The following is an 18,168-nucleotide window of genomic DNA, read 5'->3' on the forward strand; positions in this document are numbered from 1 at the left end:
TATGAACTTGAAGGGAGGAATAGGGTTCATTCATTTTTATTACTAACCACAGTGCCTGGCATTGAGTAAGTGCCAGTGAATATCTATTGAAATAAAATTGGGCTTTGATTTGTTCAATGCAGAAAAAAATTAAAACTATATTATTAAATTCAGGTCTATATTAAAGGTGCTGTTTAATGAGCACTATAAAACGTAACTTAGAACTATTCTTTTAAGGCTGTAACTCATGCTTTAGAATATTAATTCCTGTCATTCCTTTTTCTCTTCTCATGCCCCAATATACATACATGTCACCTCCCCTTCCCCCTCCTGCCCCATTATGCCTGCTCCTCTTAAATTTTCCCACTTTGCTGAGGACAGTCAGGCTCCACACAACTCCTTACTCCACACTTGACTCTTATTAGCTGCAGTCCTGGATGATCTGGTGGGTTTGGGACTGGCCTTTTTTGCCTACAGCACCTTCTTTTCCAAAGCTGGTGGAAGTAACAACTCTTTAAAGGAATAATTCATATATTTAATATAAGGGGAAAAGCTACCTTTAAAAATATTCAGTAGTGCACAGTTCTGAATTCTCTAAATGTCCAATAATAGGGAAATGGATGTGAGTTACTGCTTGAGAACACTTCTGAATCATTAAAAGTCATATTTTTGAACACCCTAGTAGAATTAAGCATCTAAAAGAAGTATACTAAAGTGTAAATAATGGTTATCTCTGGATGATTGAACCAAGGGTGATTTAAATCTCTTTATATTTTACAATTTTTGTGCAGCAAGCTTATATTTCTCTACTAATCAATAAAAACACAAAACAGGTCTCAGTTTCCTAATATAACAACATGGAGGACCCTTTTGCCTGCTTTACATAATTGTTTTATTGCTGAAGTTTTTTCTGCAATTTCTCTATTGCAGAAATCATAAAAATGTTAATTATAAAGAAATTTGGCATCCTAACCTATTATCTTCATTAGGTGGCACATACAGTTGAACTGGTTTATGTAACTGGTACCCTATCTGGTTTCCTCTATTATGACCATTCATTACCTTGGATTTATACAAATGGTGTTGTATGCTGTGATCACGTTGTGTGTTAGAAGTGATAATTCACAATTTTTGCAGCTTTTGTGTTTGCAGTCTTTCACCTCATTGAAATCTGGAGTCATTACTAGGTTATTCTTGAAAGCATCACCTAAGTACCAGCCTTGAATCAGGTGGTACAGGTTCCTGGCACAAAGGCTACTTATGGTATTTTTTAGATGATAAAGTAGATGGAGAATTTCAAGTTGTACTTAGAGGGTCAAAATGTCTGGACTCCTGCAGTTATCCTTATAGTGAGGTGAGGGTGGCTGCTGGATGATTGTTGCCTTCTGTGTCACTCAGTAAACATTTGCTAAGGATCTCCTACGTCCCTAACATTTTACTAGGTGCTGTTATTAACAGATGAATGAAACAATGTTCTTTGCCCTGGAGGAGCCCAGGTTCTAGTGGGAAACAACTCCGTTTTTTCCAGCATTTATATGCCATTGTTGGATACATTATATGCATTATCTCCAATCCTCAGTATAGTCCCATTGTTTATGTAACAGATATTTACTGTGTGCCAACTGTGTGCCCTGGGAATGACGGGAATAAGGTGGGTAGTGGAATGGTGATGTTATAGCTGATTAAATTTTAGTTCAGAGAGGTTATGTAATGTGGCCAAGATCACAGAGGTGGTAGTAATAATATCCATTGTTTATTATTGATTACATAGGTACTATCCCTAAGTGCAAAGTATAAAGATATTTACACATGGTCTTATTTAATCCTTCAATTTAAACAGCTCAGTGTGGCAGGTGGTATCCTTGTTGTATAGATGATGCTGAGGCTTGGATGCCTGGGATTACACAGCTAGTAAGTGCTAGAGCAAGGGTTTGAAATTATTAGGTTTGTCTAACTCCAAATTCCATGCCCTTAACCATGATGTTATATCTCCTCTCTTCCCATACAGGGAGTAGTAACAGTAGTAATAGCTACTATTTATCAGGTATCTACTATGTTAGATATATTATCTTAGATTCTCACAACCACTTTGTAAGGTAGTTGCTGGTGTCTTTGGAAACTAAGCCTCAGGAGTCAGATAACCTGCCCAGCTGGTGAGTGGTAGGTAGAACCAGATCTATCTGGCTCCTTCCTAAGCCTCTGCTCTTTCCATAGTACTGCCATTCTTCCTCCATTTCTAATATTTGAGTCTAGTAATTTTTGTTGACAGACTCACCCTTATGTATTTGTAATTCCTCTTGAGGGCTTCATCTCAAGGTGGTGTAACCTTGGGATTCTGAGTCTGGCCTTACTTTTGAAAACCACATCAGTCAGCTATTAACAACTGTAAACCGGTCTATTCCTCTGACATTCCAGTTCTCTACAGGGTATGGCTATTGTAAGCCTTCTCTGCCCGCAGGACCTCATCACCCACGTGTGCTGTATGGAGGCCTTATCTTATCTGCTACAACATGAGGAGTGTCCAGCAGAAGCCTCTCATATACACTGGTCGAATTTCATTACACCTGGTCCCTGCATCTCCTCTTGTGACCCCTCACCTGTACTTCTGTCTGCATCCCTATGCCTCCCCTCTCTTCCCTCCAGACACACTTCTCTGAGCACCACAACTAGAAAAAACTTCTGCTTGAGCCAGTTATTTACTCTCTAGCTGCCATCAGTTTCTCTTTTTAGACTAACAGACTTCTAAGTAGTGATGCCTGCTATCTCTATTTTCTCCTTTTGTGGCAGGTTACAAAACAGTATGTAGTATAAATTACATTTTTTGTAAAATTATCTGTTTGCATTGAAATGTCTAGAAGGGAGGACAGGCTATGCTATCTCTGGATGGTGGGTTTTATTTTATCACTAAAAAAATTTTTTTTTAAATGTCTTACTTATTTTTGAGAGACAGCATGAGCAGGGGAGGGACCAACAGAAAGGGGGACAGAAGATCTGAAGTGGGATTGGTGCTGAGAACAGCAAGCCCAGTGGGCTCAAACTCATGAACCATGAGGTGATGACTTATGCCAAAGTCGGACCCGCAACCAACTGAGCCACCCAGGCATCCCTGGAATGGTGGATTTTAGATGAAGTTTTTTTGTTTATCTGTATTTTCTACCTCTTTTGCTGTGTATACATATCACCTGTGTATCACATATTTAAACATATTACCTATGTAAACAGATAACACTTCTTTTTCCTATTTATTCAAGTAATGTATGTTTGTTAAAAGAACTTATAAATTATAGACCAGTATAAAAAAAATACTTGCAATCCCAGCCCAGAGTTAATACTTTGTAGCCTTATCTTTTAGATTGTATATATAGATGTACAGATTTGTAATAATGAAATTATAATTTTCTAACCCCCCCATGTTAGTTTTTGTGTAAGCACAAAATTTAAATGTTTGCATAATATGACACATAGACACCATGATTTATTGAACTACTCTATTATTGTACATTTGTGTTAGTTTGATTTTTAAATTTTAGAATGACCAGTGGCCAATGCCAGTTGTTTGGATAGAACAATTCTATCCAAATTTCTGATTATTTACAATAGATACCCCAAACTGGAATCCTGAGTGAAAGGGTATAAATTTAGGCTGTTGCTACATATTGTCAAATTACTTTCCAGGGAGGTTGGGCCAATTTTTCTACCAACAATATCTGAAAGTGCTTATCTTACTGGACAGTGAGCCTAGAGTGAGGTGTTACTGTAGGTGTGCTTCTTCAATGAGAAGCACTCTGAGAACCACAACTGGAAAAAATACTTCTATGAGAAGCAGTTAAAATACTTTAATTGTATCTGTTTGTTTTCCCTGCTTAGGCAGGAATCCTGTCTGTTCTCCAATATCCGATAATGCTTAGTATATAGTAGGACAGCAATCATTTACTGAATTAATATTATCCTTTAACAAATTATCTTTTAAAAGATTGTTGCCAATAAGCCAAAAACTTTTTGACTTGAGCTTTTTAAATATTTTACTGAAATATAACGTACATGGCATATGTAATTCACTGATCTTAAATGTTCAGTGTGTTTTAGTAAATTTCTACAGTTGTGCAAACAATACCACAATCTAATTTTCATTCTTCCATCTGCCTCCCTTCTCCTTTGTGCCTGTTGGATTCACTCTCCACTCTCATTCCTGGAACTAGGCAACCACTGATCTGCTTTCTGGCTATATAATTTTGACTTTTCTAGAAATTTCATATAAATGGAATCATATAATATGTAGTCTTTAGTGTTTGGCTTCTTTCACACAGTGTTATTTTTGAGAGACTCAACCATGTTACTGCATGTATTAGTTCTTCTATTTATTGACATATAAATGACATACAGTGGGTTACTTATATTTATAAATTTTGACTTTGTGTATATACCTGTAAAAGCATTACAACATTCAAGATCACAAAACTATCCATTCCCTTGCCTCCCAACCAAAGTTCATGCCCCTATATAATCACTGCTCCTCTCCCCCAAGTTAACCACTAGTTTGTTGTCATGATAGATTAATTTGCATTTTCTAGAATTTTAAATAAATGGAATCAAATGGATTACTTTTTTGTCTAGCTTCTTTCACTTAGCTTATTTTGAGATCCACTCATACTGTGTTTATCAGTGGTTCATTCTTTTTTTTTTTTTTTTTGCTAAGTAGCATTCCATTTTATGGATATATTTTATCAGTTTACCAGTTTGATGGATATTTGGATTATTTCCAGTTTTGGGCAACTATGAATAATGCTGCTATAAACATTCACGGACAAGTCTTTGGGTAAACATTTTTCTTGGGTAGATTCCTAGGAGTGCAACTGCTGATTCATATGATAAGTGTATGTTTAACTTGTTAAGAAATTGCCAAAATTTTCTAAAGAGAATATATAATTTTACATCACCATCAGTTCAATGTATGAAGTTCCAGCTTCTCCACATTGTTGCCAACTAGTGATTTTAGCTGCTGTATCTACACTGTGGTATATCTCACTGTGGTTTTAATTTGTATTTTTCTAATGTCTAACAATGTGGAGCATCTTTTCATATAGCTATTTGCTGTTTGTATCTCTAATTGTATTTATTCAAATCTTTTGTCTGTTTAAAAATTAGGTTATTAGTCTTTATTACTGAGCTGTAAGAAATCTTTTTATATATTTTGGATATGAATCCTTCCTTTATCAGGATGTTTTGGGAATATTTTCTCCCAATTTTTTCCTTTTCTTAATGGTGCCTTCGGAAGAGCAATAGTTTCTAATTTTAAAGGAAGTCCATTTAATCTAAAAGTAATTTTTTATTGCTCTTTGCCTGATCCAAGGTCACAATGATTTTCTCCTCTGTTTTATTCTAGAAGTGTTAGAGTTTCTGCTCTCACATTTAGGTCTTTTATCCACGTGTAGTTATTTTTGCGTATGCTGTGAGGTATGGATTTTGGTTCCTTTTTTTTATGGATATCAAGTTATTTCAACATCATTTTTGGAAAGACTATTCTTTCTCCACTGATTAAAAATTTGCCATCCATAATAGGGTCTATTTCTAGAGTGTTTAATTGATCTATGTATATACATGCTAATATGCTAAGGTGTCTCAATTGTTTGCTTTATAGTAAATTTTGAAATCAGGAAGACTAAGTCCTTCAGTTTTGTTCTTTTATTATTTATTTTTATTTTTAAAAATATGTTTATTTATTTTGAGAGAGAGAAAGAGTGTGAGCAGGAGAGGAGGGGCAGAGAGAGAATCCCAAGCAGGCCCTACACTCAGGATGGAGCCCAACGCAGGGCTTGATCATGAGATCGTGACTGGAGACGAAATCAAGAGTTGGATGTTTCAGCCACCCAGGTGCCTCAAGTTGGTTCCTTTAAAAAAGAGTTTGGCTATTTTAGGTACTTTACACTTCTACATAAAATTTAGGATCAGTTTGCCAATTTCTACAACAAAAGCCTGCAGGGATTTTGATAGGGAATTTTGGTAAATCTGTAAATTTGGGGAGAACCAACATTTTAACAATACTTAACTTCCTAATCCCATTTAGGTCAGCACTGTTTTGCAGTTTTCAGTGTGCAAGTATTATAGTTCTTTGGTTATGTTAATTTTTAAATATTTTGTTCTTTTTGATGTTAATGTGAGTAGAATTATTCTTTTTATTTGGATTTCCCTACTGGATTATTCACTGCTAGTATATGGAAATACGACTAAGTTTTGCATATTGAACTTGTATTCTGAGATCTTGATAACTGCTAATTCATTAGTTCTGATAGCTTTCAGGTAGACTTCTTAGTATTTACTGTTGTCAGGTTACATAATCTATGAATAGTTTTACTTTTTCCTTTTCAATCTGAACACGTTCAGTGTCTTTTTCTTGTCTTACTGCAGAAGATAGGAGGACCTAAGTTACAGTGCTGAGTAGAAATTATGAATAGAAACATCCCTGCTTTGTTCTTGATCTTAGGGGGGGAAGGCATTCAGTTTTTTACCGTATGATTTAACTGTAGATTCCTTTTATCCTGTTAAGGATCCTTCTATCCTTACTTCTATCTTTACTTCTATCCTTACTTCTACCCTTCTATCCTTACTTGAGTGAGAATTATTGTGACTGGATGTTTGATTTGTCAAATGCTTTTTTGTGTGTCTATGGAGATTACTTTTGTCATTTATTTATTAAAAAAAATTTTTTTAATGTTTATTTTTGAGAGAAGAGAGAGAGAGAGAGAGAGAGAGAGAGAGTGAGCATGAGCAGGGGAGGGGCAGAGAGAGAGGGAGACAGAATCTGAAGCAGGCTCTAGGCTCCAAGCTGTCAGCGCGGAGCCTGACTCGAGGCTCAGACTAACAAATGGTGAGATCATGACCTGAGCCGAAGTCGGACGCTTAACTGACTGAGCCACCCAGGCATCCTTATCATTTATTAATATGGTATATTAAATCAATAGACTTTTGGGTGTTAAGCCAGCCTTCTGCTCCTGGGATGAACCCCACTTAAAGTATATAATCTTTTTTATATATTGCTGGATTTGATGTGCTAATTTTTTTAAAAATAATTTTTGTATTGAAGCTCTTAAGGGATATTGGTTTGTAATTTTCATTTCTTGTAGTATCTTTGGCTTTGGTATCAGGTAGTACTGGCTTTATAAAGCAAGTTTGGAAGTGTTCCCCTCTACTGTTATTTTCTGAAAGTATTTGTGAAACACTGATATTTTTTTTCTCCTTAACTATTTGACAGAATTTAACAGTGAAACCATCTGGACCTGGACCTTTGGTGAAGACCTTTAATAACTAGTTCATTATCTTTAGTTGATATATAGTCTATTCGGATTTTCCATTTCTTCTTAAATCAGTCTTGGTAATTTGACTTTTTCTAGGATTTTGTTCCATTTCATCTAAGGTGTGAAATTTATTGGGATGAAGTTCATGATATTTCTTTGTAATTATTTTAAGTTCTGTAGTGTCTGTAGTGATGCCTCCTCTATTCCTAATTTTGTTAATGTATGCCTTTTTTTCCCCCTTAATCCAGCTAAAGATTTATCTTAAAATCTTTACAAAGAACCAACTTTAGGTTTCATGAACTCTTTCATATTGTTTTCCTATTTTCTATTTCATGGATTTCTACTCTGGTCTTTTATTATTTCCTTCTTTCTATTTATTTAAGCTCTGGTTTGGTTTTTTCTAGTTTCTTAAGGTGGAAACTTGTATTATTGATGTCAGACTTGAGGCATACATATTCCTCTAAGCATTGCTTCGACTGCACCTCATACGTTTTCATATGTTCTTTTATTTTCATTCATTTCACAGTAATTTTCAGATTCCCTTTGGTTTCTTCTTTGACCCATGTGTCCTTAAAAGTGTCATTTAATTTCCAAATATTTTGGGATTCCCCGATTCCTGTTATTGATTTCTACTTTAATTCTATTATGGTCAGACAACATAATTTATGTAACTGTAATCCATTTGGATTTATTGGATCTTATTTTACTCACTTATCATATGGTATGTCCTGGAGAAGTTTCATGTGCACTTGAAAAAAATGCCCATTTTGCTATTGTTTTGTGGAGGGTTCTCTATATATTGATTAAAGTACATTGTGTTGTTCAATTCTTCTGTATCCTTACTGTCTATCTAGTTCTGTCAGTTACTGAAAGAGAAGTTGTTGAAATCTCCAACTATACTGACTTGTCTGGCAATTTTTGTTTCATATATTTTGGGGATTCTGTTCAATATTTAAATACATTTAAAATTATTATAATTTGGCTACTGTATTTTAACTGTTGGTGAAGTGGGAATTTTCCTGTTTCTTTCCTGGGTGAAATTTCTGTCTTCTGACTGTTTTAGAAGTGGTCAATATTCATGTTCTTACTGTTGATTTTGAAGAATGTGATTTTTAAAATAATTTTTAATGTTCATTTATTTTTGAGAGAGAGAGTGTGAATGGGGGAAGGGCAGAGACAGAGAGGGAGACACAGAATCCAAAGTAGGCTCCAGGCTCTGAGCTGTCAGCAAAGACCCCAACTTGGGACTTGAACCCACAAACTGTGAGATCCTGACCTGAGCCGAAGTAGAACCCTTAACCGGCTGAGGCACCCCTTGAAGAATCTGATTTATAAAAGAATACTATTGATCATATGATGCAGTCCAATTTGTTTGTCTTTTGGTTGTGATACAGAATTTGTCACTTCCTAAATGTCACATCTAGAAAGTATTTCCTTATGAATTTCTCCCATTACTTTTAAGCTCTGAAAGTCTATTTACCTACCACGCAGACATTAGTTTCATATGCACTTTTTTTCACCCACCACAGAGAGCAACATTTTACTGACTAGTCTTTTCATGACACATTTAAGACACTGTCTTTATCATACACACACGCCCTGTAGTCTACCACACCTTTCTTTCCTAAACTCATTACTATTCTTGTATATTTATTGTTCTATTTAGAATTAGCTTATCAAGTTCCACAACATATTTTGGGGAATATATCAAATTAACAAATTAATTTTAACATGGTGAATTGTCTTACACCTTTTGGTAAAATTTTATATTTTCTTCATATATATTTTCCAAGTCACTTTTCTTCTTGATACTAATGAATGGGATTTTTCCCTATTGTATTTTTAACTGGTTATTTCTGGGGTGTGGGATTAACCATCTTTATCATTAACAAGGTACTCATCTCCAGTTTGCTTAGTTTTAAGATTTTTTTCCAAACCAGAAAATGTATTAAATTTTATCATATGCCTTCAGAGAATCAGTTTATATTTTGTGTTTGTTTTCTTTAATTTGTTAATGACAGATTTTACAAAGTTGAACCACTGTAGCAGTCTTGGCATAAACCCCACTTATGATGTATTCTTTTATATACTGGTGGATTTGACAACTTATTTAACCTTGTGTGGTTCAGTTTTCACATATGTAAATGGGATATCAGCATCTACAAAAAAAGGGTTTGTGAGCACCCAATGAATTACAATATTTAGACTAGTGCTTGGTACACATAGTGTGCTCTGTGTGTGTGTGTGTTTATAAATTAATAGATTTATTTTTGTTTGAATAAAATTATTTAACTTCTTCTATGTACTTAGGTCTATACTGTCATCCTTTCTCATGCATTTTGAGAGTAAAACCTAATCAATTTATTTTAGTCCACTGGTTACAAATTTCCCCTTGTCCAAATCCCATGTTTTAATAAATATATAATGCATAGTTCTAAAAAGACTAGAATTTGAATTTTGACTTCCACTTTAACAGTTATTTTGAAATATATTTAGAGTATTTTTCAACTTTATTTTTAACTTTCTAGTATGTGTATTTTAACTTTTTGTTGTTAATTTCAGGTTACATTTTAAGTTGTTGCAATTTCCTTCATGCCTTAATAAATAGGCACTTTTGTGATGGCTCCATGTGTATTTCTTGGGTACCAGGTATACTGTTGAGTACCTCTTTGAAAACTTTCTAATTTCTATATTCTTTCTTTCTTTCTTTTCTTTTTTCTTTTTCTTTTCTCTTTTTTCTCTTTCTTTCTTTCTTTCTTTCTTGTCCATTTGATTTGTTGGTTTTTACAAGACTGCGATGTCAATCTTTCCTTGTATTTCTATCAGATATATTTTATGTTGCATAAAGTTCATGAATTTATTTTCATGGCCAACTGTTGAAATACGGGGAAGTCTCTTTTAAAGCTTTGAATTCTACTTGTCTCATTAATGTTACCATACCTGATTTATTCTTGTTACTATTCATTTGACTTTTAACTCTGTGTTAGGGATGGATCTAAAGAATAGTATACAGTTTGATTTTTAATTCAATGTGAATTTTGTTATTGACACTATATTTGGACTTATTCTGGCCATTTATTTTGTACTGTCTATATCTTTTTGTCTCTTCTTTCTTACTATGGTGGACATCCATTGTTCCTTTATTGGAATAGTATTCTCCTTTTTTATGGCCATTATTTTCTTTTTTAAAAAAATTTTTAAATGTTTTTATTAATTTTTGAGAGACAGATATAGCACGAGTGGGGGAGGGGCAGAGAGAGGGAGAGACAAAATCTGAAGCAGGCTCCAGGCTCCGAGCTGTCAGCACAGAGCCTAACTCGGGACTCCAGCTCATGAGCTGTGAGATCATGATCTGATCCAAAGTTGGACGCTTAACCGACCAAGCCACCCAGGTGCCCCTATGGCCATATTTTCTGATATCCCTTTGGAAAACATGGTTTGGATAGACCTGACCCTTGTAGAAGCTTGGTTCTAGGCCTCCTTCAGGAACTGGTTCAGGGATTGGACCTAAACTAAACCAATTAGAGCCAAAGGGATATAAATCCTAGGCTTTGGATGGAACTTAGGGGAAAGGGATTTTGTCATTTATTTGAACTTGAAGCTATTAAGTGATCATCTTGCTGCCACATATGAAAAACTTGCTAAGAGTGAAAAGATGAAAGAAGAATATTATCTAAGAGATGAAAGAGATGAAATCTGAGTCTCTAAAGTTAGTACTACCCCCCTGGACTTTTCAGTTCTGTAAGCCAGTATTTCTGGGTTTTTTGTTTTGTTTTTTGTTTTGGCTTATGGTTAGGATACTTGCCACCGAAACAATGCTGATAACACGCTTGTCTTCTAGTAGATTTGAGTTTAGCAGATTGAGTTTTCTTTACCCAATTTTTCTCAGCTTAATAATCTATTGTCTTTTTCTAAAAAAATGATTAGAGTTTTCCATTTTGTTTTTATTCTTAGTGGTTGACCTTAAATTTTTAATACACATATTTTAACTCTCTAGTCATTGTTAGAGAAATATAAATTCATCAGCGTTAATACTCTCTAATAAAGATTCATAGTGTATTTCCATGACCTCTTTTTACTCCTAATAGTATGTGATCAATATTTTTTAGTTCTAAGAATAGATTTTACTAATTTTGTTGCTCATGCTTGTTTCTTGCATCCCACTGTTTCCTCGAGGATCTGCTTACCTTCTTGCTGAAGAGTATCCCTTAATACTTCTTTCAGAGATAGTCTGTGGTTGGTAACTTTTTGCATCTTTGGATGTCTGAAAATGTATTTATTGGGCCCTCATATTTAAATAGGAGTGGAATTCTAGATTTAAAGTTATTTTCTTTGCAGTAATTGAATGATATTGCTCCATTTCTTTTTGCATTCACTTTGTAAGTAATCTGTTTTTTTTCTGTCTGGTAGATTTTCAGTTCTTTATCTTTTATGTTCTGAAATTTTACTCTAGTACAGGACTGGCAAACTACAATCTGTGGGCCAAATCTCTCCACTTGTTTTGGTATAGCCCAGTGACCTAAGAATGGTTTTTACCTTTTCAAATTTGAAAAAAAAAAAATCACAAGAATATTTCATGACATGTGAAAAAATAAAGTTTATATCTCAGGGCATATTAGTAAAATTTCATTGGAAAACAGCCACATTCATTTGCTTACATATTTTCTATGGCTACTGTTATAGCCATATATATGTCAGAGGTAAGTAGTTTTAACAGAACTGTGAAGCCTAAAATATTCACTACCTGGACAGAAAAAATTTGCTGGCCCCTGGGTATATTTTTATTTGTTTAAACAGAATTCTGGGAATTATCTGGCTGTTATTTCTACTGGTTTCTATAAAGATTTCTTACCATAGTATCATAATCAATATCCCAAATCAAAAACTTTTCATCTGTGTCCATTCTATTATTCAGCTCAATGACTGTGTTTTTCATTTAAAAATTTTTCAATTTCCAAGAAACTGGTCAGTCTTGTTTCAAGAGGGCAGTATTCTCTTACCACTCCAAAAATGGTAAATAATACTCAACTTGAGGTCTTGTTCTGACTGCTGTAGTAAATCGCCTTCCAAGAGTGAAAGTTCTTCCATTTGTTGAGTATTTTATTACTTCCAACTGTTTGATATTTGTCCATTTTTCTATGTAGCTGGGAACAGACCACTCCCTCTGTTTGCACTGGCTTCTTATTAGGAGGGGGCAATGAGAGGTTGCTAGTGTTTTCAATGAGAATGAGGGGCTAGATGGACCATGCTGCTGGTGTGGATATTTCAGTGGTTGTGCTTTCTCTGCTCCAAGATCCCACACTCTTGTCTTTCCTTTAGGAATAGGATGAGATATACAAGGTTTGACCTACCTGGACACTGCTGCTTCTCATCTCCTTCTTGTGTGGAGTTTCAGCCAAATTCAGGTATGGATCATCCTTAAGTGCTGCTTCCTTTATTTGTAGCAATTATCTTCTGCATGCTGGTGCATAGACTGCCTCTTCAATCGGATCCCATCTCCTTTTCGTCTTTTAGTCCACTGAAAGTTTCTCCTCTTAAGTGGTGCTCTGTATTTTCAAATGGTGTGAAGAGACTGAAAACTACAGTATGCTTTCAGACTACCTCCTTAAAATGAGAAGCTGGTCTGAATTACAGTTACTCTTTAGAGGTCCACTGAAGTTTTGTTTGTAGCCTAATATATATTTTGTAGATGGTCTATGGACAAAACCTACAAAGGTATTTTACCTATTTTCAGGGTATAGTTTACTATGGCTGCAATAATAGGCTCCAATTTCTCCTTTTATTTTCTTTTTGGAGTTTTTGTTTCAAAAATCTGATGCTGTCAGATGCATAGCTTTTTTTGACTATTTTTTTTTCTTCCAAGATTTTATTTAAATTCAAGTTAGTTAACATATAGTGTAGTATTGGCTTCAGGAGAATTTAGTGATTCATCACTTACATATACATCCAGTGCTCATCCCAACAAGTACCCTCCTTAATGCCCAACACCCATTTAATCCATTCCCCCCACGCACCAACCCTCCACGAACTCTCAGTTCTCTATAGTTAAGTCTTATGGTTTTCCTCCTTGTTTTCATCTTATATTTCCTTCCCTTCCCCTATGTTCATGTGTTCTGTTCTTACATGCCACATATGAGTGGGATCATAGGATATCTGCCTTTCTCTGACTGGTTTTGCTTCACCTAACACACTCTAGTTCTATCCACGTCGTTGCAGTTGATGGACATCTGGGCTCTTTCCATAATTTGGCTATTGTTGATAGCGCTGCTGTACACATTGGGGTATATGTGCCCCTTCAAATCTGTATTTTTGTATCCTTTGACTAAATACATAGTAGAGACATTGCTAGGTCGTAGGGTAGTTCTATTTTTGAAGAACCTCCTTGTGGTTTTCCATAGTGGCTGCTCCAAAGCATTCATTCGTTTTTAATGCAACCTTTGTTGTTATTACAAAATTGAATCCTTTTCTTTTAATAAGTGAGTTTATTCCATTTACATTAATTGCCTTAGTTCTGTCATCTTCAGGCTTTGTGGTCTGTGTTTTTCTTTTCTGTATACACATTTTCTGATTGAATTGGAATAGTCTAGCTTTGGTTTTTCAAGTGTTAAATTAGTATTCCTAAACCCTCAATTTGACTTATAGCTTTAAAGGGTATCTACTGAGGTTTTGCCAATGAAATTTACACATACTTTCTTCCTCCTCTCTACCTCCCATTTTCATTTAAATTGTTATTTCTAGGATGTTATACATATATTTCCTCTTCCTCTCTACATCCTAGTTTTACATTTCTTTTTTCCAGATCTCTATTCTTTCTACATTTGAATGGATTGAATGCTATTTATTTCTTTTCCCCAATGGTTGCTACATTTCCAGGCTCTTTATTTTGGTTTGTTTCTTGATTTTATGATTGTCTTTTTTATAGAAGAGCTCATGGGTGCTATATTCCCTTCAGTTCTTACATGTTGAAAATACCCACTTGTGTTTTCATGCTTGAATGTCATCTGGGGTTAGTATAAAATTTGAGATTTTAGAAATTTTTTCTCTGAAAAAGTTGTATGTGTTGTTTTATGATCTTCTAATATTCATTTTTACCATGGAGGTATCTGAGGCGAGGGTGATTTTACTTTTCCCTTGTCTGAGGACTTGAATTTTTTAAGTGGAAAAGAAACCCAATTAAAGTTTCTTTCTTAAAGTTAAAATCAAGTTAGTTAACATATAGTGTAGTCTTGGCTTGAGGAGTAGAACCCAGGGATTCATCTCTTACATATGACACTCAGTGCTCATCCCAAAAAGTACCCTCCTTAATGCCCATTACCCATTTAACCCATCCCCTCACCCACCTCTCCTCCAGCAACCCTCAGTTTGTTCTCTTGCCTCCCTCTGTTTTTCTTATTTTTCCTTCCCTTCCCCTGTGTTTATCTGCTGAGTTCCTCAAATTCCACATGAGTGAAATCGTATGGTATCTTTCTCTGACTGACTGATTTCACTCAGCATAATACTCTCTAGTTCCATCCACATAGTTGTAAATGGCAAGATTTCATTTTCATTGCCGAGTAGTATTCCACTGTATGTATATATGTGTGTGTGTGTGTGTGTTTATTCCAGTGGATGGATATTTGGGCTCTTTCCATACTTTGGCTGTTGTTGATAGTGCTGCTATAAACATTGGGGTGCACAGTGCCCTTCAAATCAGCATTTTTGTATCCTTTGGATAAATGCCTGGTAGTGCAATTGCTGGGTTGTAGGGTAGTTCTATTTTTAATTTTTTGAGGAATATCCAGATTGTTTTCCAGAGTGGCTGCAACAGTTTGCACTCCCACCAACAGTGCAAAAGGGTCCCCCTTTCTCGACATCCTCACCAACATCTGTTGTTCCCCAAGTTGATTGTAGCCATTCTGACAGGTGTGTGGTGGTATCTCATTGCGGTTTTGATTTTTATTTTCCTGATGATTTTTCATGTGTCTGTTAGCCATCTGGATGTCTTCTGCCCATTTCTTCACTGGATTATTTGTTTTATGGATGTTGAGTTTGGTGAATTCTTTATGGATTTTGGATGCTAACCCTTTATCCAATATTTATCTTTGAACTCCGGCAAATTCATGACATATATTGGGAATCAATCATTATCAGTATTTCCTGGATATGGTATGACTTCTGACCTTTTGGATTTCAGGAACTTTATTTAAAAAAAAAAAGCTTTTCTATTATCTTTGAATTTTTTGTGTTCCATTTGCTTTGTTGTCTCATACATACTAAGATCCCTGTTGTTTTCCTTATGTATACCTAATTTTCTTTCTTACACTTTACTATTCCTTCTTGATCTTTTTTAAATGTTTGCTTATTTTGAGAGAGAGAGAGAGAGAGTGCCCACATGCATGTATGAATGGGGGAAGGGCAGAGAGAAAAGGAGAGAGAGAATCTTAAGAAGGCTCAGCATTGTAAGTGCAGAGCCTGACATGGGGCTCGATCTCATGAACTGTGAAATCATGACCTGAGCCAAAATCAAGACTTGGATGCTTTGCCAACAGAGCCACCTAGGCTCCCCCTTACTTGATCTTTTAAAGCCTTCCTCCACATTTTAATTTTTTATTTATAATAGTCAAGAAATATACGTCCACAAAATGACTTGTAATGTTTACATGGAATTATACTATGTATATGCAGGATAATTTTATTAATCTTCCTATCAGACCTTCAATTTTTCACTATTATAAACAACCACAGATGCTCTTAACAGTAGTGATGCTGCTTCATAAGTAACCTTACTCTAATTCCTACTAAGGAAGCTCAGTGCCAAAAAAATTTTAGATTATGCTTATGAATACACTTGCCTATCTTCCCTTCTTATTCAGTCAGGCTTAAAATAATGATGAATGATTTTTCTGGGTTTCTGGGTCCATGACATAAAAATAAGACCCCAGTTTTGTGAATAAGCATATTAAGGATATCTCAAGATTAAAGAAAGTAGTTTGGTGATGGCTTCTTCAGTACTCTCCAAAAAGATATTGAAGACTTAATGGTAAGGGTGTGAAATGTAGAATCTCTGTTGGCATTTGTACTGAGCTGGATATTTGATGTTTATCCTTCTATATCTACTCTCCCCTTAGCTAGGTGGATAAGGAGGCTGATCCAAACAGACTACATCAGTTCTCTTATCTTCTTGTTTCTGGTTGGAAACCAGTGAGAAGTGCCAGCAGGATACTAAGGGATATGAGCAAAGTGAAATTGGGTATTTATTCTAGCAGCTCTCACCTAGATTGCCATAGTTTGACTAAATTCCATTACTGAAGGTCACAACTCCTGTCAGCTCTCTCCATATACTTACTCTCTTTGGGTTCTGATGATGGTTTTATCTCCTTGTCCTTTTAGACCTAAGGATGGAAGTGGCTCCCCACTGTTGCTAGTTCTGGGTGTCTGCATTATTTCTTGTTGGTTTCTCTGAAACCCTCCTCTGTTTGCTATACTTATAGAAATTTGTCTTACATATGTATAAAATTACATGTATGTAAGATTATTCATTAGAACATTTATTTGTCATAGTGGCATAACTGTACAGTAGAATATTGTGCAGCTGTAGAAAAACTTAGAACATTCATCAGATACATGCATGAAATAATCTCCCATTTGTTGGGCTTTTAAAAATTTTTTCATGTACTCAAGGCCCCCAAAATATTTGTGAAGCCTTATTTATACCTCAGTAATTGTAAAATACAAGTGTTTTTGGTTCACCATGTTGTCTTCCCAATTTTTGTTATTGTTTTTGTCTTTATTTAGGTTTGATACACAAAAATTATATGCATTTAACAATTACACCTTGATCAGTGTGGATATATGCATACATCTGTGATACCACAATCACGGTACTCCAAAAATCTGTTCACCTCCAAAAATTTCATGGTATTTTTTTGTGTGTGTTTTGTAGGAAGACATGAGATTTGTTCTCTTAACATTTTAAAATGCAGAATACCCACATTTTTAACTATGGGCACTAAGTTGTATAGCAGATCTCTAGAACTTACTCATCTTCTATAACAGAAACTTTACATAAGTGTGGAAAAAGCAAAGTACCAAACAATGAATATAATATCCTACCATGTGTGTACAGAAAAAAGAAATAAAAGAATGTATATGTGCTTTTTTATATATACACACGTATATGAATATATGTATGTGTATATATATCTATAGGAAATAAAGTGGAGGGTGTCTTTGGAAGGACATGTAATAAGAAAATGTGGGAGAACCTAGGTGGCTCAGTCGGTTTGAGTGTCTGACTTCGGCTCAGATCATGGTCTCATGGTTCGTGAATTTGAGCCCCATATCGGGCTTGGTGCTGTCAGTGCAGAGCCTGCTTCTGATCCTCTGTCCCCCTCTCTCTGCTCCTCCCCTGCTTGCACCCTCCCCCAAATAAATAGATATTAAAAAAAAAAAAGGTCACAGTGATTGCTTCTAGGGAGGAAAACTGGGCAGTAGGAAACTATCCTTGTTTCTTTGAATATTAAAATATATGAATATATTACCTGTTCAAAACATATTACATTAATAAGCATTAAGAGCCTTAGAGGAACTACAAAAGAAATCACTAGAAGATGGTGGAAAGAGCCAACAAATTTTAAAGTTGCTGAAATGATCTAAGCAATGAAAGTCTTGAACAGTTTCTTACCATGATCCCTTTATGGAATTATATATATCCTATTACAAATTTGTTGTAGAAGTAAATTCTTGTTCAGTGTTGAATACAAAAAAACATGTATGGTAAAGATTTGTTTTAAACATGGTCACCTTGATTATTTAAAAGAGCTTCAGTTCTTTTAGTCTCATCCTGTATTTACAGCATTTTAGTAAATGCTAAATGTTTTTACAGCATGTGATATCACTAACAAAGTAGAATGACTGC

At 35.0% G+C, this 18,168-nt stretch overlaps 1 protein-coding gene across 5 annotated transcripts in view; it reads right to left on the reverse strand.

The window, feature by feature from the left end:
• Positions 1 to 18,168, reverse strand: part of PPP2R3A (protein phosphatase 2 regulatory subunit B''alpha) — a 209,419-nt gene that overhangs the window by 7,331 nt on the left and 183,920 nt on the right. The gene's annotated exons all lie outside the window — the stretch shown is intronic.

The sequence above is a fragment of the Acinonyx jubatus genome, chromosome C2 (genome assembly GCF_027475565.1).
Source record: "Acinonyx jubatus isolate Ajub_Pintada_27869175 chromosome C2, VMU_Ajub_asm_v1.0, whole genome shotgun sequence".
Taxonomy (NCBI): domain Eukaryota; kingdom Metazoa; phylum Chordata; class Mammalia; order Carnivora; family Felidae; genus Acinonyx; species Acinonyx jubatus.